At 36.8% G+C, this 25,661-nt stretch overlaps 1 long non-coding RNA gene across 1 annotated transcript in view; it reads left to right on the top strand.

Moving 5' to 3' along the window:
* Positions 1 to 915: 915 nt before the first annotated feature.
* The window catches only part of LOC103671266, a 28,839-nt gene continuing 4,093 nt past the window's right edge, over positions 916 to 25,661 (top strand). The window contains exons 1-2 of the long non-coding RNA XR_570796.2: positions 916 to 1,019; positions 24,818 to 24,912. This is a non-coding gene — a long non-coding RNA (uncharacterized LOC103671266). The remainder of the gene's footprint in view (positions 1,020 to 24,817; positions 24,913 to 25,661) is intronic.

The raw sequence follows: 25,661 nt of genomic DNA on the forward strand, positions 1-25,661 counted from the left end.
AGGGGGAGGGGCAGAGCGAGAGGGAGAGGCAGAATGTCAAGCAGACACCCGCTGAGCTTGGAGCCAAGCACAGGGCTCCCTCTCACCACCCAGAGATCTTGACCTGAGCTGAAACCAAGAGTTGGGAGCTTAACTGACTGAACCATCCAGGTGCCTGTCAAGTGAAGGGGGAAAAAAACTTACTATAGTATTTTCTAAAGTTAAAATTGAGTTTTTCAGCAAAAATCAGAATTTTGGTAAACTTGTATGTACCAGGGTGAGTTTTTGAGTTTGATAGTTTCCCACGACTAAAAGACTTTTCTGATGAGTTGGGTAGTGATAACAATTAACATGATTTTTTAGTATTGTATAAGGAAATGTGTTAGGAAGGCCTGAATAAGTCTATGTACTGCTATTTTCAGTATGGCCAATGAAAAATGTTACCTAATTATGGGTGGGTGAGAGAGCCATTCGAAGTTCAAGATCGACCAGTGGATTTTAATGTTGTAGAGGAGGAGTTCATTGATGAAAACTTCTTGTTCACAAAAAAGCAACGAACCAAAGTTCATTGGTTTCAGATTCTTTGTAAATCACCTTTAAGGAACTACCACTACTGGGTTTTGATATGGTATCAAATAGTTATATCAATCATTATCTGAAAAGACTATCAAATTCTTCCTTTTCTAACTACTTACTGTGTAAGGCCAAATTGTTTTCATATACTTCAACCCAAACAGGATGTGGCAACAGATAGTATGCAGTAGATAGGAGAGTCCAGCTGTCTTGCATGAAGCTAGACAAAAAAATTTGCAAAAATGTAAAATGATGTCTGGTTTTTGGTTTTCTCATAAAAGTTATTTATGTTAACATGAATGGGTATATTAATATTATTTTAAAATAGGTATTAAAACATTTTTGGTTTAAATTTATATTACAGTATATGTTAATAACCAAGATCCATATCGCAGAGGGTCTGAAGAGATCCTGAGATCAAAGACTGGAGAACCATCATCCGGAAGAACGTAAATTACAATCTGGAGGTAATGCCAATTTGATCTCTTCAAAGTAAATATGGGCTATTTCCTTTCTTCATTTAAAACAATAATGATCACATTTGGATGGTGTTTTATTAAACTTTCCAAACAGCTTTTACATGCATCAATAAGTTAATCTTTTGTGTAATCTTATAGGTCAGGCATTATTTTCTCCAAGCTATACTAAAGAAAATTAAAGTCCAGAGCAATCAAGCAGCTTATCCTAGATCAGATAGCCAGGGAAAGAACTGGAATCTGTCCCCAGATTTTCCATTTTCATCGTATTTCTATAATAATACTATATAGGTTCAGAAACTACTAGAAATTATTGGTTTGTGAACAGTTCCAATTATAATCAATTTGAAAAGGGGTTATTAAGTTACTTTTGGGTAACAAATATTAAACCCAAATATATAATCAAATCATATTGGTTTTGGGTTATAGTCTTTATGTTGACATGCAAATTATTTCAAATTCTGAATTAGTAATGTCTAAATGAATGTTTTTATATATTTCCTTTATATCTGTTCATTGTATTAGACGGAACTATATGAAACGGTCAATATTCTCTCACTTTTTGACTTATAAAAATGACAATTTCATATGTCTTAAACTAATGCAATTTTTAAAACACAGAAAAGATTAAAGAAATCTTTTAAATTAGGTTAGAAATTATATCAAAAGCATAAAAAAGTATAAACTGAAAAAAAAGTCTATGTACAAACCCTAACCTTTAGTCCTACATGCCAATAGTCTAAGGTAACTGCTATGAACAATTTCCCAAATATCTTTCCAGAAATTGTCCATGAATATACAACCTATATATATTTATTAAAACACAAACACACACACTCACAAACACACACAAATGGGAAAATTCTAAACAAACTATTCTGCCAATTGCTTTTTTTGCTTAATATGTTTGGATATCATCCCATTTGATTCATATAGTTCTTTTCCTTTTTTAGTTTTTTTTTTAAATAATATTATTTTATTATATTATGTTAGTCACCATACAGTACATCCCTGGTTTTTGATGTAAAGTTCCATGATTCATTAGTTGCGTATAACACCCAGTGCACCAAGCAATACGTGCCCTCCTTAATACCCATCACCAGCCTATCCCATTCCCCCACCCCCCTCCCATCTGAAGCCCTCAGTTTATTTCCCAGAGTCCACAGTCTCTCATGGTTCATTCCCCCTTCTGTTTACCCCCCCTTCTTCTTCCCTTTCTTCTCCTACTGATCTCCCTACTTCTTATGTTCCATAAATGAATGAAACCATATGATAATTGTCTTTCTCTACTTGACTTATTTCGCTTAGCATTATCTCCTCCAGTCCCGTCCATGTTGCTGCAAATGTTGAGAAATCGTTCTTTTTGATGGCTGAGTAATATTCCATTGTATATATGGACCACATCTTCTTTATCCAATCATCTGTTGAGGGGCATCTCAGCTCCTTCCACGATTTAGCTATTCTTTTTTAAAGTTCTATTGTCTATTGGAAGATGTACTATAATTTACTACTGAGTTAAAATTATTGAGATACATATCCATACAGTAAAATGCACTAATCTTAAAGTTTATTTTCTACGTGTATATATACATATGCATGCATGTGTATATATGTGTGTGTATAACTGTGTACTACCACCTAGATCTAAGTAAAGAACATTTCTAGCATTCCAGAAGGCCCCACTGAGTTGCTTCCCAGCCAGTAATACCTCCCCAAGCCAGCAACCATTGTTCTGGTTTTTAATACATAGATCAGCTTTGTGTTTTATTAAACTTCATAGAAATGGAATTATACTGTATTACTGTATTTTGGTATACGTGTGCCTGGTTTCTTTTGCTCAGCAGCAGTTCTCTGAGATTGACCCATGCTGTGTATAGCAGTAGTTTGTTCTTTTTACTTGCTGTATAGTATTCCATTGTGTGAATTTATCCATTCTACTATTGACGGATATTAGATTTTTTATTTTTAAAGTTTTAGAGGTGAATAAAGCTTTATTGAACGTTCTTTACATGTCTTTTGGTGGACACATCTATTCATTTTCTTTGGTATAGTCTTACCTGATTTCATTTTGGTTTAAATGTCTGAAAATGCCTATAAAGGCAGCCCCTTATAGAGGAAGTACAACACACCCATCACTCTAGAAAATAGTGGTAGAAAGCATATGGGTGAAATACAGAAATTATGAGTGAGATTTTTTTTTATGAGTGAGAGTTAAGAGAACCTTTTAGTTGCAAAAATGTGAAGAAAATGTGGTATAAATAAAAATAAATGTTTTAGTAAAATCTGTTTGTATGAGCTGGATGTATGATGGTGGATTCTGGTATGAAGAAGCTCTGCCAGTAGAATGTTAGCTAAAGAAGATATTCTGTTAGAGTAGGACCAGTGGCTCTTTCAGGCTAAAGATATCAATCAGTAATATACTGGCTAAACTTAGCTCTGTGATTTCATTTGCATTCTTTCCGTCATATGCAAACTGGCTTATTTTGAGTGCACTATTTAAAAACCCATAGAATATAATACATGCACTCCAAATGGAAAAGCTAAAGTTGTTTATCTGTAATAGTAATCTAATTTGAGAGTGACTGGGTGGCTCGGTTGGTTAAGCATCTGCCTTCGGCTCGGGTCATGGGCCCGGGGTTCTGGATCGAGCCCCACGTAGGGCTCTCTGCTCAGTGCGGAGCCTGCGTTTCCCTTTCCATCTGCCTCTCCCCCTGATTGTGCTCTCTCTCTTGCTCACGTGCACACTTGCTCTCTCTCTCTTCCCCCAAATAAATAAAAATAAAAACTTTTGTGGGGTTTAATATTAATGATCGTTGAGAGAGTGCTACAGATGATCTATACCTGAGGTGACTCTGAAAGTTTCTCTAAAAAATGTTTTGCTATCATGTGTTTTCTTACCATTTGAAAGTTCTAATTGTTTATCTTTAATTAATATTTTACCTAATTCAGATCTTTTAAATCAAATGTTAATATTTCGTGTAGCATGTCATAAGTAAAACAGATACAATTTGAAGGTACTCTGTCACATCATTTTACCAAAATGACACCCCAAAAGTAATTAGCAAATTATTTTTTGGTTTAATTTCTAAACAAACCACAATGGAACATGTTAACATTTAGAATGTTCTGACATTATCAGTTTCCAAACATAAACATGGTTCTGTTTATTCATTGCCTGACACCATGATTAATATTACCAGAAATAGATTTATTCATGTGGTTTCTTTCTTTTGATTAAGTACTGAGAGACCAAAGTTGTTGTTGTTTTTTAAAGTATCAACAGTGGTAATTTGTGGATGTGGAATTTTTAAAAACACTAGAAGCCACATATTGCGCTCTTGCTCTGGATGTTTATCTCAAATCGCCCGCTGGACACCTCTGCTTCAACGTCTTGAGCTCAGGATGTCGAAAGTGGAACCCTGACTCCCACCATCTCTGCCCTGCTACTTCCGGCTCCCCGCTTCCCGCCCCTTCTTCGCCCAATCTCCTTCACTTTCAAAAAAGGCACACCCACGGGCTCAGTTGCTTAAGCCGGAATCTCCGAGCTTTATCTCTGATTCTTCCTTCTTCCTACATCCCATCCAACCGCAAGTCCTGCCCTTCCTCCCTCGTATCCCTCTCTCACTGGTCTTCGCTCCGCCTCCCCCGCGCCGCCACAGTCGCCCATCTTCTCTTGCCCAGAGCACCACAGTCGCCTGCTTTCTGGTGACAGTGCTTTCACTTTTGATCCCCATTTGTTCTCCACACGAAGTCAGAATCATTTTTAAGAACATAAACCCATGTCATCCTGCTTACAACTCTTAATATGACACTTGAAAAAAATTCCCACAGTGATCCGCCCTTACCATGACTCACTAATCCAGGATGGTGTGATAGTTGCTCCCCGGTCTCACCATGTCTGGTGCCAGTAAGCTCTAGCCACACTGCCTCCTTTTAATTCCTTGAACATGTCAAGCAAGCCCCTCCCAACCTCATCACTTTGTGCCCCCGGTTTCATCTGTTTAGGATACTCCCTACAACCTCATGCGGTTAGCTCTTTCTCAGTATTCCACTCCTTTTTAAAATTTAATTTAATTTAATTTAATTTAATTTAATTTATTTGACAGAGAGAGACAGCCAGCGAGAGAGGGAACACAAGCAGGGGGAGTGGGAGAGGAAGAAGCAGGCTCCCAGTGGGGGAGCCTGATGTGGGGCTCGATCCTAGAACACCAGGATCACGCCCTGAGCCAAAGGCAGACGCCTAACGATTGAGCCACCCAGGGGCCCCTCAGCATTCCACTCTTAACTTAAATGTAACCTCCTTGGAGTGGCCTTTCCTTGTCACCTGATCTTAGTAGCCTGCTCTTTTCTATCCCTCTATTCTTTTTTTTTTAATAGCATTTACTAAAATTGTAAATATATACTTGTTTTATTGTTTATTGTCTTCTTTGTTGTATCAGTTAGGATTTGGTTCAACTGCTGAAAGCCAAAAATACAGTGGCTGGAAAAAATAGTAGTTCATTTCCCACTCATATAAACAAAGTTTAGAGCTAGATAGATTAAGTTTAGTTTGATAGCTCCATGGTCATAGGAGACCTAGATTCACTGCTCCAACAAATTCAGCATGGCTTCCACCTCACAGTCCAAAATGGTTGCTCTAGCTCCAGCCATCTTGCTCCATCCAGCGGGAATCAGGAAGGTAAATGTGGTCTTTATTCAAGGTGGAAGAGGCTAAACACACAGTTAAAAATGGTGAGTTCCTTAATGAAATTATTGCTTGAGCACAGATTATCAGTTTATGTTAAAACTATTAGGTGGCTCAGTCCATGAAGTGTCTGCCTTTAGCTCAGGTCATGATCCTGGAGTCCCAGGATCAAGTCCTGCATTGGGCTCCCTGCTTAGCAGGGAGTCTGCTTCTCCCTCTGCCCCTCACCCTGCTTGTTCTCTCCCTCCCTCCCTCTCTCTCTCTCACTCTCTCTGTCTCTCTCTCAAATAAGTAAATAAAATCTTAAAAAAAAACCCTATTAGGTGAATGGCTGAGAAAAGAACCTTCATAAAGTACCTCCCCCCAAAACTCTACAGATTACTTTTTGTTCACAGGAGGAAAAAAAAAAGTAGCTTTATAGCAGAGGAGTTGTCTGTCCTCACCTTAATCCAGTAGTCAAATATGCTGTTTCCTGATATGATGCAATATGAAGTACACAGTACCACATATGGTGAAATCTTGCCAAAAATGGTCGAGTCTAGAGGCACCTGGGTGGCTCAGTTGGTTAAGTGACTGACTCTTAATCTCAGCTCAGGTCTTGATCTCAGGGTCATGAGTTCAGGCCCAGCATTGGGCTCCATGCTAGGTGTGGAGCCTACATAAAAAAAGAAAAGAAAATGTTGGAGTTTAATTGGGCCTTTTGTTGTAACTTCCAGGTTTACAGGAATTACAAGGAAAAGAGAAAATAATTGATACCCTGAAGAAGAAATCACACAGATTGAGAAATTGGGGCGTTCTATAAGACAGTTAGTCCTGTCTCTTTAGCATTTCAGTCTTGTGAATATAAGGACTGATTTCTTTTAAGGAGGCTGAGGGACATAACAACCAGAGGTGATGTGTGATCCTCAGCTGGATCCTGCTTTGGACTAGAGAGCTATGAAGGACATTTTGTGGACCACTGGAAAAATGTCAAAATGGGTGGTTCCTAAGATATGATAGACTATTCAATATATAGAACTGTTGAATCACTATATTGTGCACTTGAAACTACTATAACACAGTATGTTAATTATACTTCAGTTTAAAAAAGGAATGAGGGACACCTGGGTGGTGCAGTTGTTCAAGCGCCCTACTCTTGATTTCAGCTCAGGTCATGATCTCAAGGTCATGAGATTGAGCCCTGCAATGGGCGTGCTCAGTGAGGAGTCTGCTTGAGACTCCGTCCCTCTTCCTTGCCCGTCCCCCCCACTCTCTCTCTCTCTCAAACACATAAATAAATCTTTTAAAAAAGGCATTACTAATGTCAGCTGTGATAACGTTATTTTGGCTATGTAGGAAAATGTTCTTATTTTTTAAAGATGCGTACTAAAATTTAGGGGAAGCATGATGATTGCTATGAAAATTCTTCAGCATAACAAATTGGGGGGCTCTTTCTAATGAAGAAGGGGATAGTGGATATTGGGGGTCAACGAGAAGCCTTGGGCTTACTCCACCACCAGACTGAAAGCCGCACACACTGCAATGCCTCTGTTGCTTCCCATTCCATAACCAGTGCCTAATACAGTGTTCAGCATGGAGTAGGAACTGCGTACATATTTACTAAATGAAGGGATAGATGGGGATGGGAAAAAATGCACGACTTCAACGGACATGAAAACTCAGCAGACATCGCTAAGGGATCAATGTACTTGAAAAATAGATACAACTAAAATGTAACAGCCATGTGCTATAATGATAACTAAAATGAGAAAAGATATGAAACTTCAAAAAAAGTCGAAAAGATTAAAATGGTAAAATAATAATTATCGGGATACTATTATTAATTTTATTGCCCCATTCCCATTCCTTTTGGAGTCCTGGACATTGAACTGGCTTTTTGTAATGAACAATAAGCACATATAAAAAACTAAATTCCATGTGTTTCTCAGGAGGTTGTTAGAAATTCAAAGAACTATTTTTTTCTCTTCCTCACTCCCATCTTCTTTCTTTCTCCTACTGCTGATGTGGTAGACAGCAAGATACCCATCTGCTGACTACAGCTCCTTCCTATTAGCCAATGACATTCCAGGAGAGTTTTCCACTTCCCTGCATCATTAGTTGAAAAATAAAGTTTTTAATGAATCGTTGAATACTACATCAAAAACTAATGATGTGCTATATGCTGGCTCATTGAATATAATAGTAAAAAAAGAAAAATGATTAAGTTTTTACTGTATGTATTAAGTATTTTTTAAAAAAGAAAAAGAAAACCAATGAAGCCTAAGTCATAGAGCTCGTGTTTGGGGAGTCAGGATCAACACAGGTAAAACAAAAGTAAAAAATCCCAGCAATACTTTATTTTTCTATGCTGGTTTACATTTACAAACAGCTTTGACAACATGTCATTTATTCTCAAAATGATAGCTTGCTGATGGCTGGGTTTAAAAAAAAGATTCATTGACTTGCTCAAGGTCATCTCCATAGTGAGAGATAAATCTGATACGGGCGCCCATGTTTTCTGACTTCTTGTGCCAGTTCTTATTCTTACCTTCTGAAGACCACAACTTAAGCCACGATTGCCTTTTGACTCTACAGTGTGCCAAGGACAACAGACTGAGCTATTCTGTGGTTGACTGAAGTCCATACACCTTGACTGTAGGGATGATTTCTAAAACTTTCATTTTGGTCATTTCCCCCCCATTTCTGTTAGCAATCAGAAGCACCACTGTGATCAGCAAGAGAGAAGGAAAACCTCCAACTACCATGAATCGTGCTTAACACAGTACGAGAATGTTTTGGATCCTACTACGAGAAGTTCATTTAAAATTTCATCTACACAGCAGAAGCTGTGAAAAGCATAGACAAGTCTAGGCTGAAAGTGGCTGGTAGCTGGCACGTATACCATAGAAATTCCTTATGAGTAAAAAAGAATCTGTGATTTTGTGTGGTACATTTAACATTATCACCACCTACACAGTCAGTTAAAAGCTGTTCATGGCTGAGGAGAAACCTGATTCCCTCCTACGTCACATCTCAGCTTCCTTTTGTGATGAGCTATGGGTGGCTTCCTTGCAAGTGTTTGTACCTTTTACTCAAACATTCCAATAGGGCAGCACTTGGAGAATCTAGAAATAGGTTAATTTAGTAACATTTAGTAATTAAATAATAATAATACAATCAATTTAAAATATTTTCTCTATTCCCTCTTTTTTATCCCCTGTATATCACTAATACATAGTCCTCGAGTCCTCTCCATTTTTTTAAAGTCTTTCCAATACATCTCTCATTTCCACCCTACCACCCTTGTTCATTTTTTAAAGATTTATTTATTTATTTAATAGAGAAAGAGTGGAGGGAGGGGCAGAGGGAGAGGGAGAAGCAGGCTCCCCACTGAGCAGAGAGCCCAACGTGGAGCTCGATCCTAGGACCCTGGGATCATGACCTGAGCCAAAGGCAGATGCTTAACCGACTGAGCCACCCAGGTGGGCCTCTACCACCCTTGTTCAAACACTAGTTACCTTTAGTACTATAAAGCCCGATGAAATACTCCTACTACCTATTTTCCCTTCACTTTCTCCAAGTCATTCTTTATGTGTTCCAAATAGTTTGACTGAATCAAATTCTTTTCCTGCTTAAAAACATACAATGCCTTAACTGCTCTGACATTGAAGGTCCTCTAGAATATGGTCTCCACTTACCTATGTGACCTTATCTTGCTCTTCTATTTGTAATAACAACAATAATAATTATTATTAATTGGGTACCCAAATTCCAAACACTGTGCTGGGTGCTATTCCTATCCAACACAAACTCCTGTTCCAGCTAGACCTGTGTCCTTATGGTTCCCGCGCCTACTTTGCTCTTTTCAACACTATGCCCATGCTCTGTTTTTTATGTCCTCTGTGTCCCCAAATCCTGCTAATATTTTGAGGCAGATAATTTCTCAGCCCCTTCAAAAATCCCCCCAAATCATTCAGATCCCTTGATCTCTTCTATATCTGACTTGTTAACACTCTTTTTCTGTGCCACATGCTACAATACTTAGTACCACTGTGTGATTATTTAGTCCTTTAGGTATGTAAATTCACCACCCCTTAAGTCCTGCGTTGGCATCCATGGATGGGCCTCAAAGCGTGCACGAACCATTTGGAATTCCGTGTTTTACACTTGTGTGTTTTCTCTAGGTCAGGAGTTTTCATGGCATCACAGAGAGATCCATGAAGGTTGAGTTCCTCTTTGGATACCAGTCATGCTTTTAGTTCAAGCCTCTTACCTAAACATAGGAAATATATATCTTATTGCATATCCTCTGATCCTCCATTATAAAACTTCTAACGGGTATGGGACTGAGTTTTAAAATTCTGACCTGTTATTTTACTCTGCATTAAATAAGAGGTGTCCTGAATTTGGATGTGAAAAACATAACCACTATATGCAGAACTTATTTCAACAATAATTTTTAAATTAAGTATTTTTTGTATAGGTAATACAGTTATGTAATTTGAAGGTCAAAACTACATAAAAAGGTTAACCAGAGAAGTCTCACGCCCAACTGCCTTTTATAGGTGACCATCAACAAAAAGATTTTATTTTTAATTTTTTAAAAGATTTTATTTTTTTGTCAGAGAGAGAGCACGAGCAGTGGAGAGTGGCAGGCAGAGGGAGAAGCAGGCTCCCCACTGAGCAAGGAGCCCGAAGCAGAACTCGATTCCAGGACCCTGGATCACAACCCGAGCTGAAGGCAGATGCTTAACCAACTGAGCCACCCACGTGTCCCCAAAAAATGATTTGAATGCCATCGATAATACAATAATATCTGTAGCTTCATTAGTCAAGGCTCTTTGGGTTGCAAGTAACAGAAATTTATATGGAACCACTATACAAAAAGGAAATTTTTTTTAAGAATAGAGTATCCCAAGGAAGGCAGAAAGCGCAGCCAGGTTTCAGGAAGGATTGGAACAAGGACTTGGAATCCATCAAGAACACAAGCAGCTAATTTTTGTCTGACTGTGCCTATTGGGTTCTGTTCTCTCTCTCTCTCTCTCTCTCTCTCTCTCTCTCATTCTCACTGCAGACTGACTTTTTTGCTTTGGCCGCACGAGTCCAAACACAACTGTCCCTCTGCTCCTGAGTGTACTCATCCTCTGTTCAGGTGAGCAGCCCAGCTTCTTATCTCTCAGTGCGAATTCGGAGAGAGAGAGAGACGGAGAGACAGAGAGAGAGACAGAGAGACTGAGACGCTATTTGGCCTGACGAGAGTCATGTGAGCATCCTTGGTTGGTCAACTCTGGACCTGAGAGTGGGAAACAGTACAAACATGGATGCCAGGGATCCAGCCCTGTGTAGGGCCCACCTACTATCCCCTGAGGTGCCTGCTACAACGGTCTTGCTGACCATAGAAAACCAGCTTTTAATTTTCATGGGACTGAGGCCACTTTTGGCCCAGATAGTTACCCAATGCTGATTATCGCTTTTCCTAGTGGCAGGAAATAACTCAAGAGAGCCACAGTGTTTTTTGAGTAGCATACTCTCCTGGGACATGGAGGATTGCTTATCCCTATTTTTATTTAAAGTTTTTTCAAGTTTCCCTGGGCCAATTCGCATTGGCTGCATTCTGCTATCCTCACTCTGGCTGGTGCTTATGTTACCACCTCTGGTTTTCTCCTGGGTATTGCCTAGTCAGGAACAAGGCCCACTGCCTAATTACTGAAAATAATAGAGCAGAGTGATATAGGGCTCCTACCAGATCCTTACAACTCTGTTTTGAAGAAGGTGGGGGTGAACGGTGCTAAGAAAAATAAGTATCACCTAAGTTACAATATACAATTTTAATACGTAAAGAATATGGCTTTAATGTATTTACATGTCATGATGGTGCTAAATGAACTTCATGGATGGTATATCTTATCAATGCTTCTCTTATCCATGAGTTGAGAATGGTGTTAGTAGAAGTAATTTGAAAAAAGCAAAAGGGATATTATCTCTTTAGTGAGATTTTCCACACAGAACAAATATTAGCAATCCTTCCTCCCTTCCCTCCCAACCATCCATCTATCTATCCATCCGTCCATCCAACCTCCCAACCATCTAAGTATTGCAGTACCTTCTCAGAACTCCCCAGGACTTGTACTGTCTAAAATTCTTATTTTACTGCATAAAATATCCTCAATAATTTTTTCATAATTAAATTCAATTAATTCACATATAGTGTATTATTAGTTTCAGAGGCAGAGTTAAGGGATTCATCGGTCTTATATAATACCCAGTGCTCATTACATCCTGTGCCCCCTTTGTGTCCATCACCCAGTTACCCCATCCCCCCACCTCTCTCCCTTCCAGCAACCCTAAATTTGTTTCCTATGATTAAGAGTCTCTTATGGTTTGTCTCCTTCTCTGATTTCATCTTGTTTTATTTTTTCCTCTCTTTCCCTATGATCTCTGTTTCGTTTCTTTAATTCCATGTATGAGTGAGATCATATGATAATTGTCTTTCTCTGATCGACTTATCTTAGCATAATACCCTCTAGTTCCCTCTACATCATTGCAAATGGCAAGATATCATTTTTCTGATGGCTGAGTCGTATTCCATTATATACATATATTACATCTTCTCTATCCATTCATCTGTTGATGGACATCTGGGCTCTTTTCATAAAGAAAAGAGGCTATTGGGGACATTGCTGCTATAAACATTGGGGTGCAGGTGCCCCTGCGGATCCCTACATTTGTATCTTTGGAGTAAACAGCCAATAGTGCAATTGCTGGGTTGCAGGGTAGCTCTATTTTCAACTTTTTGAGGAACCTCCATACTGTTTCCCAGAGTGGCTGCACCAGCTTGCATTCCCACCAACAGTGTAGGAGGGTTCCCCTTCCTTTGCATCCTCACCAACATCTGTCGTTCCCTGAGTTGTTAATTTTAGCCATTCTGACTGGTGTGAGGTGGTATCTCATTGCGGTTTTGATTTGTATTTCCCTGATGCCAAGTGATGTTGAGCATTTTGTTGGCCATTTGTATGTCTTCTTTGGAGAAATGTCTGTTCTTGTCTTCTGCCCATTTCTTGATGGGATTATTTGTTCCTTGGGTGTTGAGTTTGAGAAGTTCTTTATAGATTTTGAATACTAGCCCTTTATCTGATATGTCATTTGCAAATATCTTCTCTCATTCTGTTGGTTGTCTTTTGGTTTTGTTGACTGTTTCCTTTGCTGTGCAAAAGCTTTTTATCTTGAGGAAGTCCCAATAGTTCATTTTTGCCTTTGTTCCCCTTGTCTTTGAGATGTGTCTAGCAAGAAGTTGTTGTGGCCAAGGTTGAAGAGGTTGCTGCCTTTGTTCTTCTCTAGGATTTTGATGGATTCCTGACACATTTAGGTCTTTCATCCATTTGGTGTCTATTTTTGTGTATGATGAAGAAAATGTTCTAGTTTCATTCTGCATGTGGCTGTCCAATTCTCCCAACACCATTTGTTGAAGAGATTATCTTTTTTCCTTTGGATACTCTTTCCTGCTTTGTCAAAGATTAGTTGACCATAGAGCTGAGGGTCTGTTTCTGGGTTCTCTCTTCTCTTCCACTGATCGATGTGTCTGTTTTGTGCTAGTACCATAGTGTCTTGATGACCACAGCTTTGTAATAGAGCTTGAAGTCCAGAATTGTGATGCTACCAGCTTTGGTTTTCTTTTTCAACATTCCTTTGGCTATCTGGGGTCTTTTCTGGTTCTGTAGAAATTTTAGGATTATTTTTTCCTGCTCTGTGAAAAAAGTTGATTATTTTGATAGGGATTGCATTGAATGTGTAGATTGCCCTAGGTAGCATAGACATTTTAACGTTTGTTCTTCCAATCCATGAGTATGGAACATTTTTCCATTTCTTTGTGTCTCCCTCAATTTCTTTCATGAGTGTTCTATAGTTTTCTGAGTACAAATCCTTTGCCTCTTTGGTTAGGTTTATTCCTAGGTATCTTGTGGTTGTGGGTGCAATTGTAAATGGAATCAAATCCTTAATTTCTCTTTCTTCTGTCTCATCGTGTATAGAAATACAACTGATTTCTGTGCATTGATTTTATATTCTGCCACTTTGCAGTAGATGCTTAACTGACTGAGCCACCCAGGTGCCCCTATTGGGAGATTTTTGATTACTACTTCAATTTCCTTGCAGGTTATGGGTCTGTTCAGGTTTTCTATTTCTTCCCATTTCCATTTTGGTAGTTTATACATCTCTAGGAACGCATCCATTTTTCCCAGGTGGCCTAATTTGTTGGCATATAGTTGCCGATAATATGTTCTTATAATTGTTTGTATTTCTTCAGTGTTGGTTGTGATCGCTCCCCTTTCATTCATGATTTTATTTATTTGGGTCCTTTCTTTTTCTTTTTGATAAGTCTGGCCAGGGGCTTATTGATCTTACTAATTCTTTTAAAGAACCAGCTCCTAGTTTAGTAGATCTGTTCCACTGTTCTCTTGGTTTCTTTTTCATTGATTTCTGCTCTAATCTTTATTAATTCTCTTCTCCTCCTGGGTTTAGGCTTTATTTACTGTTCTTTCTCCAGCTCCTTTAGGTGTAAGGTTAGGTTGTGTATTTGATAACTTTCTTATTTCTTGAGAAAGGCTTATATTGCTGTATGCTTCCTTCTTAGGACCACCTTTGCTGCATCCCAAAAGTTTTGAACAGTTGTGTTTTCATTTTCATTTTTTTCCATGAGTTTTTAAAATTCTTCTTTAATTTCCTGGTTGACCCATTCATTCTTTAGTAGGATGCTCTTTAACCTCCAGGTATTTGAATTCTTTCCAAATTTCCTCTTGTTTTTGAGTTCAAGTTTCAAAGCACTGTGGTCTGAAAATATGCAGGGAATGATCCCAGTCTTTTGGTACCAGTTGAGACCTGATTTGTGACCCAGTATGTGATCTATACTGGAGAAAGTTCCATGTGCACTCGAGAAGAATGCGTATTCTGTTGCTTTAAGGTGGAATGCTCTGAATATATCTGTGAAGTCCATCTGGTCCGGTGTGTCATTCAAACCCCTTGTTTCCTTGTTGATCTTCTGCTTAGATGATCTGTCTATTGCTATGAGTGGAGTGTTAAAGTCCCCTACTATTATTGAATTATTATCAATGTGTTTCTTTAATATTGTTATTAATTTGTTTATATAATTGGCCCCTCCCATGTTAGGGGCATAAATATTTACAATGTTAGATCTTCTTGTTGGATAGACATTTTAATTATGATCCTTCCTTATCTCTTATTACAGTCTTTGGTTTAAAATCTAATTTGTCTGATATAAGGATTGCTACCCCCAGCTTCTTTTTGATGGTTTTCCACCCCCTCACTTTCAATCTGGAGGTGTCTTTGGATCTAAAATGAGTCTCTTGCCAACAGCATATGGATGGGTCTTACTTTTTTATCCAATTTGATACCCTGTGTCTTTTGACTGGGGCACTTAGCCTACTTACATTCAGAACAACTATTGAAAAATATGAATTTAGTGCCATTGTATTACCTGTAAAGTGACTGTTACTGTATATTGTCTCTGATCCTTTCTGGTTTATGTTACTTTTGGGTTCTCTCTTTGCTTAGAGGATCCCTTTTAATATTTCTTGTAGGACTGGTTTGGTGATTACATATTCTTTTAGTTTCTGTTTGTCCTGGAAACTTTTTATCACTCTTTCTATTTTGAATGACATCCTAGCTGGATAAAGTATTCTTGGCTGCATATTTTTCTCATTTAACACCCTGAACATATCATGCCAGTCCTTTCTGGCCTGCCAGGTCTCTGTGGTTAGGTCTGCTGCCAGCCTTATGTTTCTACCTCTGTAGGTTAAGGACCTCTTGTCCAGAGCTGCTTTCAGGATTTTGTCTTTGTCTCTGATATTTGTAAGTTTCACTATTATATGTCACAATGTTGACCTATTTTTATTGATTTTGAGGGGGATTCTCTGTGCCTCCTGAATTTTGATGTCTATTTCCTTCCCCAGATTAAGGAAGTTCTCTGCTATAATTTGCTCCAGTATGCCTTCTGCACCCCCCCCTTTCCTCCTCTTCTGGGATCCCAGTTATTCTAATATTGTTTTGCTTTATGGTATCAATTTTCTCTCAAATTCTCCCCTCATGATCCAGTAGTTGTTTATCGTCTTTTTTTCAGCTTCTTTATTCTCCATCATTTGGTCTTCTATGTCACTAATTCTCTCTTCTGCCTCATTTATCCAAGCAGTTAGAGCCTTCATTTTTTATTGTGTCTCATTAATAGCCTTTTTTATTTCAACTTCATTAGATTTTAGTTCTTTTATTTCTCCGGAAAGGGATTCTCTAGTGTCTTCTATGCTTTTTTCAAGCCCAGCTGTTATCTTTGTAATCATTATTCTGAACTCTAGTTCCAACATCTTACTTATATCCATACTGATTAGGTCCCTGGCAGTCAGTACTGCCTCTTGTTCTCTTTTTTGAGGTGAGTTTTTCCGTGTTGTCATTCTTGCAGAAAGTAGTCACTTTTCGAAGTGCAGCAATTCTTCTCTTAGCTCTCTGGTTGACTTCACGGGTGTTTAGAATGATTTGATAGCTATCTAGCTGAATTCCTGGGACCAGGCAAATCTAAGGTCTCCTACTCCTCTGCCATCATGGCAAAGCCTATCCTCAATGATGTTCATGAATAAAACCCAACGTGTATAGTGTGCTTTTGTGTGCCAGGCAGTCTTAAAAGTATTTTGTGATTATTCAACTAATTCTTGAAAGCACCTTATGAGGTGACCACAATTATGATCCTCATTATACAGATGAGGAATAAGGCACAGAGATGATAATTGCTCAAAATCACAAACCAAGTAAATGGTCAGGATGTAAACCTAAGTAAGTTTGACTCTAGAATCTTTGCTTTTTAACCCTACCTTCACTTTCTCATAGTGAAGGCCGTATTCAAAACGGCGGTTACCAAATTGTTGAACATGTTTTAAAAATACACCTAACAGGATTGACGAATCTGCTGATGTGGCTCATTTGTGAGCCTGCAGAGCTAAGTGCTTCTGAACTGGCCTGGTGGGCCTGGTTGTCATTTACTTCTCTAGCCATTTCTTGAGGGTGGCTTACCTTTTGTAAATGCCACCTTTCTTACAAGCTTTAGATTTGGAAGCTATCTACGAGTAAAAAATAATTAAAGAGCATTGTAGCTCCAAATTAATGTAATATTTTCCCTTGTAATTTTTTATTACAGGTAGTAGTATCACTCATTTGAATGCTGTGTTCCTAGGTGGTGGCCCTCGGTGCTGGATGTAACAGCAGAGCTCTGTTAGAAGTGGCAAAAGAGATGAAAGTCAAGTTGATAACTAAGACTTGAGAAAGCAATAGAACAAATAGATTATTGCTTTGGAGAGGTTTTGATCTAACTATGGAGAATGATTATGAACTGTCTGTAAGGCTTTGAAGAATCAGTATGACCCTGTAAAGATAACAGACAGGAATGCCATGCTTGAATCTTAATGCATAAGTTAAGACCCAGAAGTGCTCATGACTCCCTAAAAATTTTCGCAAGAACATTTCTAATAAAGTCACACGCATAGTGTGATTGACAGCATTAGGGTACACCTGAGATCAGTAACGATGAATCTGAGTTCACATTGGTTGACATAGTTGTATGTTTTTCTCTAGCTACGTTCAGCTATGATGGTGCAAAAATTAGATAAAGCAGAGTTGGATTTAACTGGGGTTGTGGTTTCACAGAGCTAGATAGGGGAAGGGAGTTGAGGGAGTCTTTGCTAGTCTTAACTACTCATTATATGTAAATTTTTAAAACACCTTGTCCAATTTCATATAAAAGTCTTGGGAATTTTTTTTTGAACTCTCTTGACCATACTAATCAATTTGGGACTAATCACCTCCTTTATGATACTGAGTCTTACATCTCTTTACATATTTTTAGTCTCTATAACATCTTTCAATAGAGTTTTCAATTTTTCTCCAAAAAATTAAGTCACATAGAGATACTAAATCTAATATCAATGGACATGAAAAAAATTGTGTATCTATCACAACCTTGCTCATTGTTTTCATATTTAAAGTTGTCCTTTGAAAATTTTCCATCTAAGTTTCATCATAAAATTATGAAATTATGATTGCTGTAAAATTCTTATTTTGAGACTCAAATGGTCTAGTAATAACAAATGTTGTAACTCAGCTGCCCATGTAGAAATAGTTCTCTTAAAAAAAAGAAAGGAAAAAAGAAATAGTTCTCTTGTAGCTGTTTTCCTTTGAGTTTTTATCCTCTGAGTAGGCTGTTCTGCCTCTCCCAAAGATAGTGTGTGATTTTTCCTTGTAAATATTTGTTTTTTCTTTTCACTTAGTTCCCCTACTGTATAAAATATTTGGAAATGCAATGTCTAAAGAGAATGTGTAAATGTTTTGAGGCATCGTGCATCACTATAATTAACTACTCAAGTTCAGAGCCCAAATTTCATCATTATATTAGATTTTTAAAAATCCAGTAATTTGGTTAAAACGAAGCCTCTCTTTGTGTGTGTGTGTGTGTGTGTGTGTGTGTGTGTGTGTATGCATTAGCACAGGTGTAATATTGGCTATATATTTAGATTAGTTTCCTATGTCTGCCATAACAAGGTACCACAAAATGGATGGTTTAAAACAAAAGAGATTTATTCTGTCACACTCACACTTCAGGAGGCCAAACGTAGGAAACCAAGTTATTGACAGGGCCATGCTCCCTCCAAATCTTCTAGGATCCACACTTGCTTCTTCCAGCTTTTGGAAGCCCCACGTGTTCCTTGGTTTGTGGTAGCACTGCTGTAATTTCTGCCTCTGTCTTCACATGGCCATCTTCTCTATGTGGTTTTGTCTTCTACTCATCTTAGAAGGACACCAGTCATATTGGATTAAACCCACTCTGCTGCAGTACGACCTCATCTTAACCAACTACGTCTGCAAGGACTCTATTTCCAAATTAGGTCATTCTGAGGTACTGGGGGTGAGGACTTCAAAATATCTTTTTGGGGGAGATACCGTTCAACTCATAACAATACCTAATTATTTGCTAAGAGATCCCGTGTTAGTTTTTTTTTAGGAATATGTGCATATTCATTTAAAAATGTAACTTTGAAAAAATAAAAAATAAAAATAAAAATGTAACTTTAACATTTTTGTTAAATGAAATAATATACTGTTAAAAATCTGCAGGAATAATATATTACATATCAACTAGACCTTTATGGGAACTCTTCATTTGTTCCTTTAATAAAAGTTCTGCAGGCAATATTTTTTATATTTTTGATTAAGAAATTTGGCTGAATCACTGACTTTACTATGGTTTTCTTGAGTATATTTCCAAGTCTATTCAGCTTTCTACATAGTTTCATATTTGCTTCTAGAAATGAGAAAGATAAAGTTTGAGAACAGAAGCTCATCTAAGTTAAACACACTGAGTAACTCTCCTTTTTCTCTTTATTTTCTTACTTTGAAATATATAAAAGGAAACTGTCTTCTTTCAAAAAAGGCTCTAAAAGATCTCGGTACATTTATAGAGTCTGCTGAATGCTGTAACAAGTCTGCCAGCACCATCTTTGGTTTAGAGCATTGTTGAAAATGTCCTTCCGTAAAATAGATCTTTCTGAGCTGCTCACCCCAATATTTGTGTTGGTTTGAAAGAGAAATGAAAAGTTAACAATAGAGGTGCCTGGGTGGCTCAGTCGTTAAGCATCTGCCTTTGGCTCAGGGCGTGATCCCAGGGCCCCGGGATCCAGCCCCGCATCGGGCTTCCTGCTCCACTGGGAGCCTGCTTCTTCCTCTCCCACTCCTCCTGCTTGTGCTCCCTCTCTCGCTGGCTGTCTCTCTCTCTGTCAAATAAAGAAATAAAATCTTTTTTTAAAAAAATGAAAAGTTAACAATAAACAACAGTAAAGACAAAATCTTGAAGGTAGATCAGAGCTAGAAGCCAGTCATCTAGTTGAACTCCCTGATTTACAAGGGAGATAGTGAGGCCCAGAGGTTCCTGAAGGTCACTCTGTTGAAACATGACAGAACTGGATCTAAAATCGTGCTCTACTGAATCACATTGTCTTGTCAAAGGGTGAACAATGGCTAGCACTGAATTATACACATTTTCATTAAAGTATAGTTGACACACAATGTTATATTAGTTTCAGGTGGACCACATAGTGATTCAACACCTGTATACATTGTATACCTCAAGTGTAGCTACCATCTGTCACCATACAATGCTGTTACAGTGCCATTGACTCTATTCTCTATGCTATACTTTTCATCCCTAGGACTTATTCATTCCATAACTGGAAGACTATACTTCCCAGTCCCCTTCGCCCATCTTGTCCATCCCCCTCTCCCCCTCCCCTGTGGCAACCATTAGTTTGTTCTCTGTATTTATGGGTCTGTTTCTGTTTTTGTTTGTTCATTTGTTCATTTGTTTTGTTTTCTAGATTCCACATAAAAGTGAAATCACATGGTAGTTGTCTTTCTCTGTTTGACTTATTTCACTTAGCATAATACCCTCTAAGCCCATCCAACTTGCACATATGGTAAGATCTCATTCTTTTTTGGGCTGAGTAATATTCAATTCTATTCTTTATCATGTTGAGGTATGTTCCCTCTATATCCACTTTGTTGGGTTTTATCGTAAGTGGATGTTGAATTTTATCAGATGCTTTTTATGTGTCTATTGAGATGATCATATGACTTTTATCCTTCATTTTGTGTTAAACCATCATAGCATCCTTGGAACAAATCCTACTTGATCATGGTATATGATCCTTTTAATGTATTGCTGATTTCAATTTGCTAATATTTTGTTGAGGATATTGGCCAGTAATTTGCTTTTCTTATGGCATCCTTGTTTGCTTTTGGTATCTAGGTAATGCTGGCCTCATAAAATGAGTTTGGAAGAGTTCCCTTCTCTTCTATTTTTGGAAGAGTTTGAAAAGGATTGCTGTTAGTATTTCTTTGAATGTTTGATAGTATTCACCAGTGAAGTCATCTGGTTTTGGATTTTTGTTTGTTGAGAGGTTTTGATTACTGATTCAATCTCCTTACTAATAATTATTCTGTTCAGATTTTCTATTTCATCATGAGTTAGCCTTGGTAAGTTGTGTTTTTAGGAATTTATCTATTTCTTCTACATGGTCCAATTTGTTATGTAATTGTTCATAGCAGTCTCTTATGATCCTTTGTACTTCTGTACATCAGTTGTAACACCTCCTCTTTCATCTCTAACTCTATTCATTTGAATCCTTTTTTTTTTTTTGATGGGTTTAGCTGTCATTTTAGTTTATCTCTTAAAATAACTAGCTCTTCATTTCATTCCTCTTTTCTACTGTCTTTTTAGTAGCTTATTTCTGCTATAAACTTTGTATTTTCTCCTACTAACTTGGAGCTTCATTTGTTCTTTTTCTAGTTCTTTGAGGTGTAAAGATGGGTTAAGACTTTTTTTTCCTTGAGGTAGACGTTTATTGTTATTAACTTTCTTTTTAGAAATGCTTTTGCTACATCCTGTGAGTTTTGTTATATTTCTGTTTTCATTTATCTCCAAGTATTTTTTAAATTTCCTCTTTAATTCATCGGTTCAGTAGCATGTTATTTAATCTCCTTTAATTTTCTGGCTGTCTTTGTTTAATTAATTTCTAGTTTCATACCACTGCGTGTGGTCAGAAAAGATGCTTAATATGATTTCAGTTCTCTTAAATTTATTAAGACTTGTTTTGTGGACTAACATATGATCTGTCATGGAAAATGTTCTTTGCGTACTTGAGAAGAATGTGTATTCTATTGCTTCTGGATGGGATGTTCTGCAAATATCTAAGTCCATCTCATCTAACTTACTATTTGAGGCTGATAATTCTTTATTGGATTCTATCTGGGGGATCTATCCATTGATGTAAGTGGGGTACTAAAGTTCCCTACTATTATTATATGGCTAGTTCTCCCTATAGATATGTTAATAAAGTCTGTTTGTTTATTTATTTATGTCTATTAATATTTGATTTATATATCTAGGTACCCTATATTGGGTATATAAATATTTACAATTGTTATATCCTATTGTTGGATCGACTCCTTATCATTATGTAATACCGTTCTTTGTCTCATTACAGTCTTTCTTTTAAAGTCTATTTTGTCTGATATAAGTATAGTTATGCCAGCTTTCTTTTGGTTTCCATATACGTGGAATTTTTTTTTCCATCCCTTCACTTTCAGTCTCTGTATGTGTCCTTACATCAGAAATAGTTTCTTGTAGGAAGGATATAGATGGAACTTTTTTTTTTTTTTTATCCATTCAACCACTCTGTCTTTCAATTAGAGAATTTAGTCCGTTTATATTTAAAATAATTATTAATAGGTATGATCTTATCACCATTTTGTTAATTGTTTTCTGGCTGTTTTTGTAGTTCTTCGCTGTTCCTTTCTTCTTCCCTTGCTCTCTTCTTTTGTGGTTTGATTTTCTTTCATGGTGTGCTTATGTTCCTTTCTTTTTATTGTTTGTGTATTTATTATAGATTTTTGCTTTGTGTTTACCGTGACACTTACATAGAACAACTTATATCTGTAACAGTCTACTTTAAGTTGATAACAACTTGGATTTGATCCCATTCTAAAGCTCAATATTTTTACTGTTTCCCTTCCCCCCAGGTTTCACGTTTTGGTGTCACATTCCATGTCTTTTTATATTGAGTATTCCTTAATGAATTATTATAATCATGGTCTTTTTTACAGTTTTGCTTTTAACCTTCATACTAGCTTCATAAGTGACCAACCCACTACCTTTACTATATATTTATCTTTCCAGTGATAGTTTATATTCTTGACTGGAATTTTTTTCTTTTAGCACTTTAAATATATTGTGCCACTCTCTTCTGGTCTGCAAAATTTCTGCTGAAAACCCTCCTGATTAATTGTATGGAGGTTCCCTTGTATGGTAGAAGTTGTTTTTCTCTTGCTGCTTTTATATTCTCTCCTTGTTTTTAACTTTTGACATTTTAATTATATGTTTTGGTGTAGGTCTCTTTGAGCATCACATTCTCTTGTTTTAAACTATATTACAAAGCAATAGTAATTAAAGCAGTATGGTATTGGCATAAAAACAGACCCATAGATAAAGGGAACAGAATAGAGACACTAGAATTAAACCCGCACATATATGGTCATTAATTTTTGACAAAGAAGACAAGAATATACAATGAGAGAAAGGACGGTCTCTCCAATAGATGGTGTTAGAAAAACTGGATAGCCACATGCAAAATAATGAAACTAGGCAACTATTTTACACCATACATAAAATTAAACTCACAATGGATTCATGGCTTGTATGTAAGACCTGAAACCATAAAACTCCTAGAAGAAACATACGCAGTAAGTTCCTTGACCTAGGTCTTAGTGATGATTTTTTGAATCTGACATGAAAGCAAAAGCAACAGAAGCAAAGTAAACAAGTGCAAACTACATGATACTATAAAGCTCTGTATAGCAAAGAAAGCCATCAAGACAGTGAAAAGACAATCTACCAGATGGGAGAATATATTTGCAAGTCATTTATCTGATAAGGGGCTAATAACCAAAATCTATAAAAAACTCATACAACTCAATAGCAAAAGATAATCTGAATTAAAAATGTACAGAAGATCTAAATAGGTATTTTTCTGAAGAAGACGTACAAAAGACCAGCAGGCAAATTAAAATATGCTCAATATCATTAATCATCAGGAAAATGCTAGTCAAAACTGCAATGAGATCTCACCTCAAACTAGTTAGAATGGCTAGTATTAAAAAGACAAGAAATAACAAACATTGGCAGGATGTAGAGAAAAAGGAAAAAATGGTAGGAGTGCAAATTGGAGCAGCCACTGTGGAAAACAGTATGGAGGGTCCTCAAAAAATTAAAAATAGAAATACCATCTGATCCAATAATTCCACTACAGGGTATTTACCTAAAGAAAACAAAAAAAAAATTAGATATATACACTCCTATGTTTAGTGCAGCGTTATTTATAATAGCCAAGATATGGAAACAATCTGATGGTTACATGAATAGATGAATGGATAAAGAAGATGTGTTGTGTGTGTATGTGTATGTTACATATACTCATGCTATATATACATATACACATATAATAGAATATTACGCAGCCATAAAAAGGATGAGATCTTGCCATTTGAAGAACATGGATGAGACAGCAAGGTATTATGCTGAGTGAAATGACAGATAGAGAAAGATAAACACTGTATGACTTCACTGATTATGAACCTAAAAAACAGAACCCAAGCTCATTGATACAGGGAACAGATTGGTAGCTGCCAGAAGTGGGGCTGAGGGGTGGGAGAAATGGGTTAACTGTTTTTGTTTTCAGTTTAAATAAACTCAGTTTGGGGGAAAAAAGCAGGAGAAAAAATCTCAAAAAAAAAAAAGTTGCATAGTATATAGTCATCTGAAAATAAAACCAACCCCAATTCTAAGATCTAAATAACAATTTAAGGTAGACTTGTCTTTACAGCAATATCAATTTCATAGCAAAAAAGGGTGATTTAGAGAAGGGATACTGTTTAAGAAATAGTCTTAAAACATTTCTTGACTTTCAAAAAATCTGCACACATTTATAAGGTTAAGTTAAAATGTAAACTTAAACAGTGCTCTGTCACGCAGCATGAAATACCGTACTGCAAGTTCACCTTTCTAGAGGACAAATTAGATTAATAGGAAACTTAGTGTTTTTTCTGTTCTTTCTTTGTAGATCTCTTGTTAGTGATTCATAGGCCTTCCAAATTGATTGCCTAAATTTCTTATCTTTTGTCTTTTATATTATGTCTCTTTGTCTTTTTTTTAAAATCCATCTTTATTGGGATACAATTTTTATCCAATAAAGTTCACTCATTTTAATTGTACTATTTTGTACTAGTTTTGACTACGTATATAGTCATATAGCCTTCACCACTCTCACTCCAAAGAGTTCCCTCATCTCCTCTGTAATCAACCCCCTTCCTTTCCCTCTCTCCCTGGGCGTTTTACCTGTTTTAAAATGTCACATAAACAGAATCACATAGTATATGGGCTTTTGTGTCTTGCTTCTTTCATTTAATATAATTCGTTGGAGTTTTGTTCATGCTCTGTACATCAATAGTTTGTTTCTTTTTATTGCAGGGTAGGATTCCAAAGCCACAAATTGTTGGTCCATTCACCAGTCGATGGGCATATCAGTCGTTTCCGGTTTTCATTTCTTCTGGATAGATACCTAGGTATGAAATTTCTGGCTCATATAATTAGGTATGATTAGCTTCATAAGAAATTGCCAAATGATTTTCTAAAGTGACTGTACCATTTTATACTTGCAAAAGCATTTATTGTATATCCTTGCCAAGATTTTATTCTATGTTTGCTTCGAGAAATTTTACAGTTTTATAGTTTATAGCTGTTCTATTTAGGCCCATGATTCATTTTGAGTTAATGTTTTGCATATGACGTGAGATTAGAATCAAGATTCTTTTTATTGATTGATTTGGTTTTTTTTTTGCATATGGATATCCATTTGTTCTAGCACCATTTGTTGAGAAGATTATCTTTTCCCCATTGAAATACCTTGGTATTTTTGTCAAAAATTAATTAGCTATATACTGTAGGTCTGTGAGTCTATTTCTGGACTCTCTATTCTGTTCCATTGATCTATTTGTCTACCTTTATGCCAGGACCACACTGTCTTAATCATTGTAGCTTTATCATAAATCTTGAAATCGAGTTAAAGTCCTTCTAGTTCTTTAAATTTCTTTCAGCAATATTCACAGTGTAATGGTAGTGGGCATATTTTATTTAATCCATCCTTAAATATTTCATGTTTTCTGATGCTGTTGTAAATGATACTGCTTTTTAAAAAAACCTATAATTTCTACTTGTTTGTTGCTGATACATCTTTTTGTTCTTTTTTCTATTTCCTGTGAGGTTTATCAAGTTTAACTTCCAAAACTTCTATTATTTTTTTAAAAATTGCAAT

This window comes from Ursus maritimus, unplaced genomic scaffold (assembly GCF_017311325.1).
Source record: "Ursus maritimus isolate PB19 unplaced genomic scaffold, ASM1731132v1 scaffold_6, whole genome shotgun sequence".
NCBI classification, from domain to species: Eukaryota; Metazoa; Chordata; class Mammalia; order Carnivora; family Ursidae; genus Ursus; species Ursus maritimus.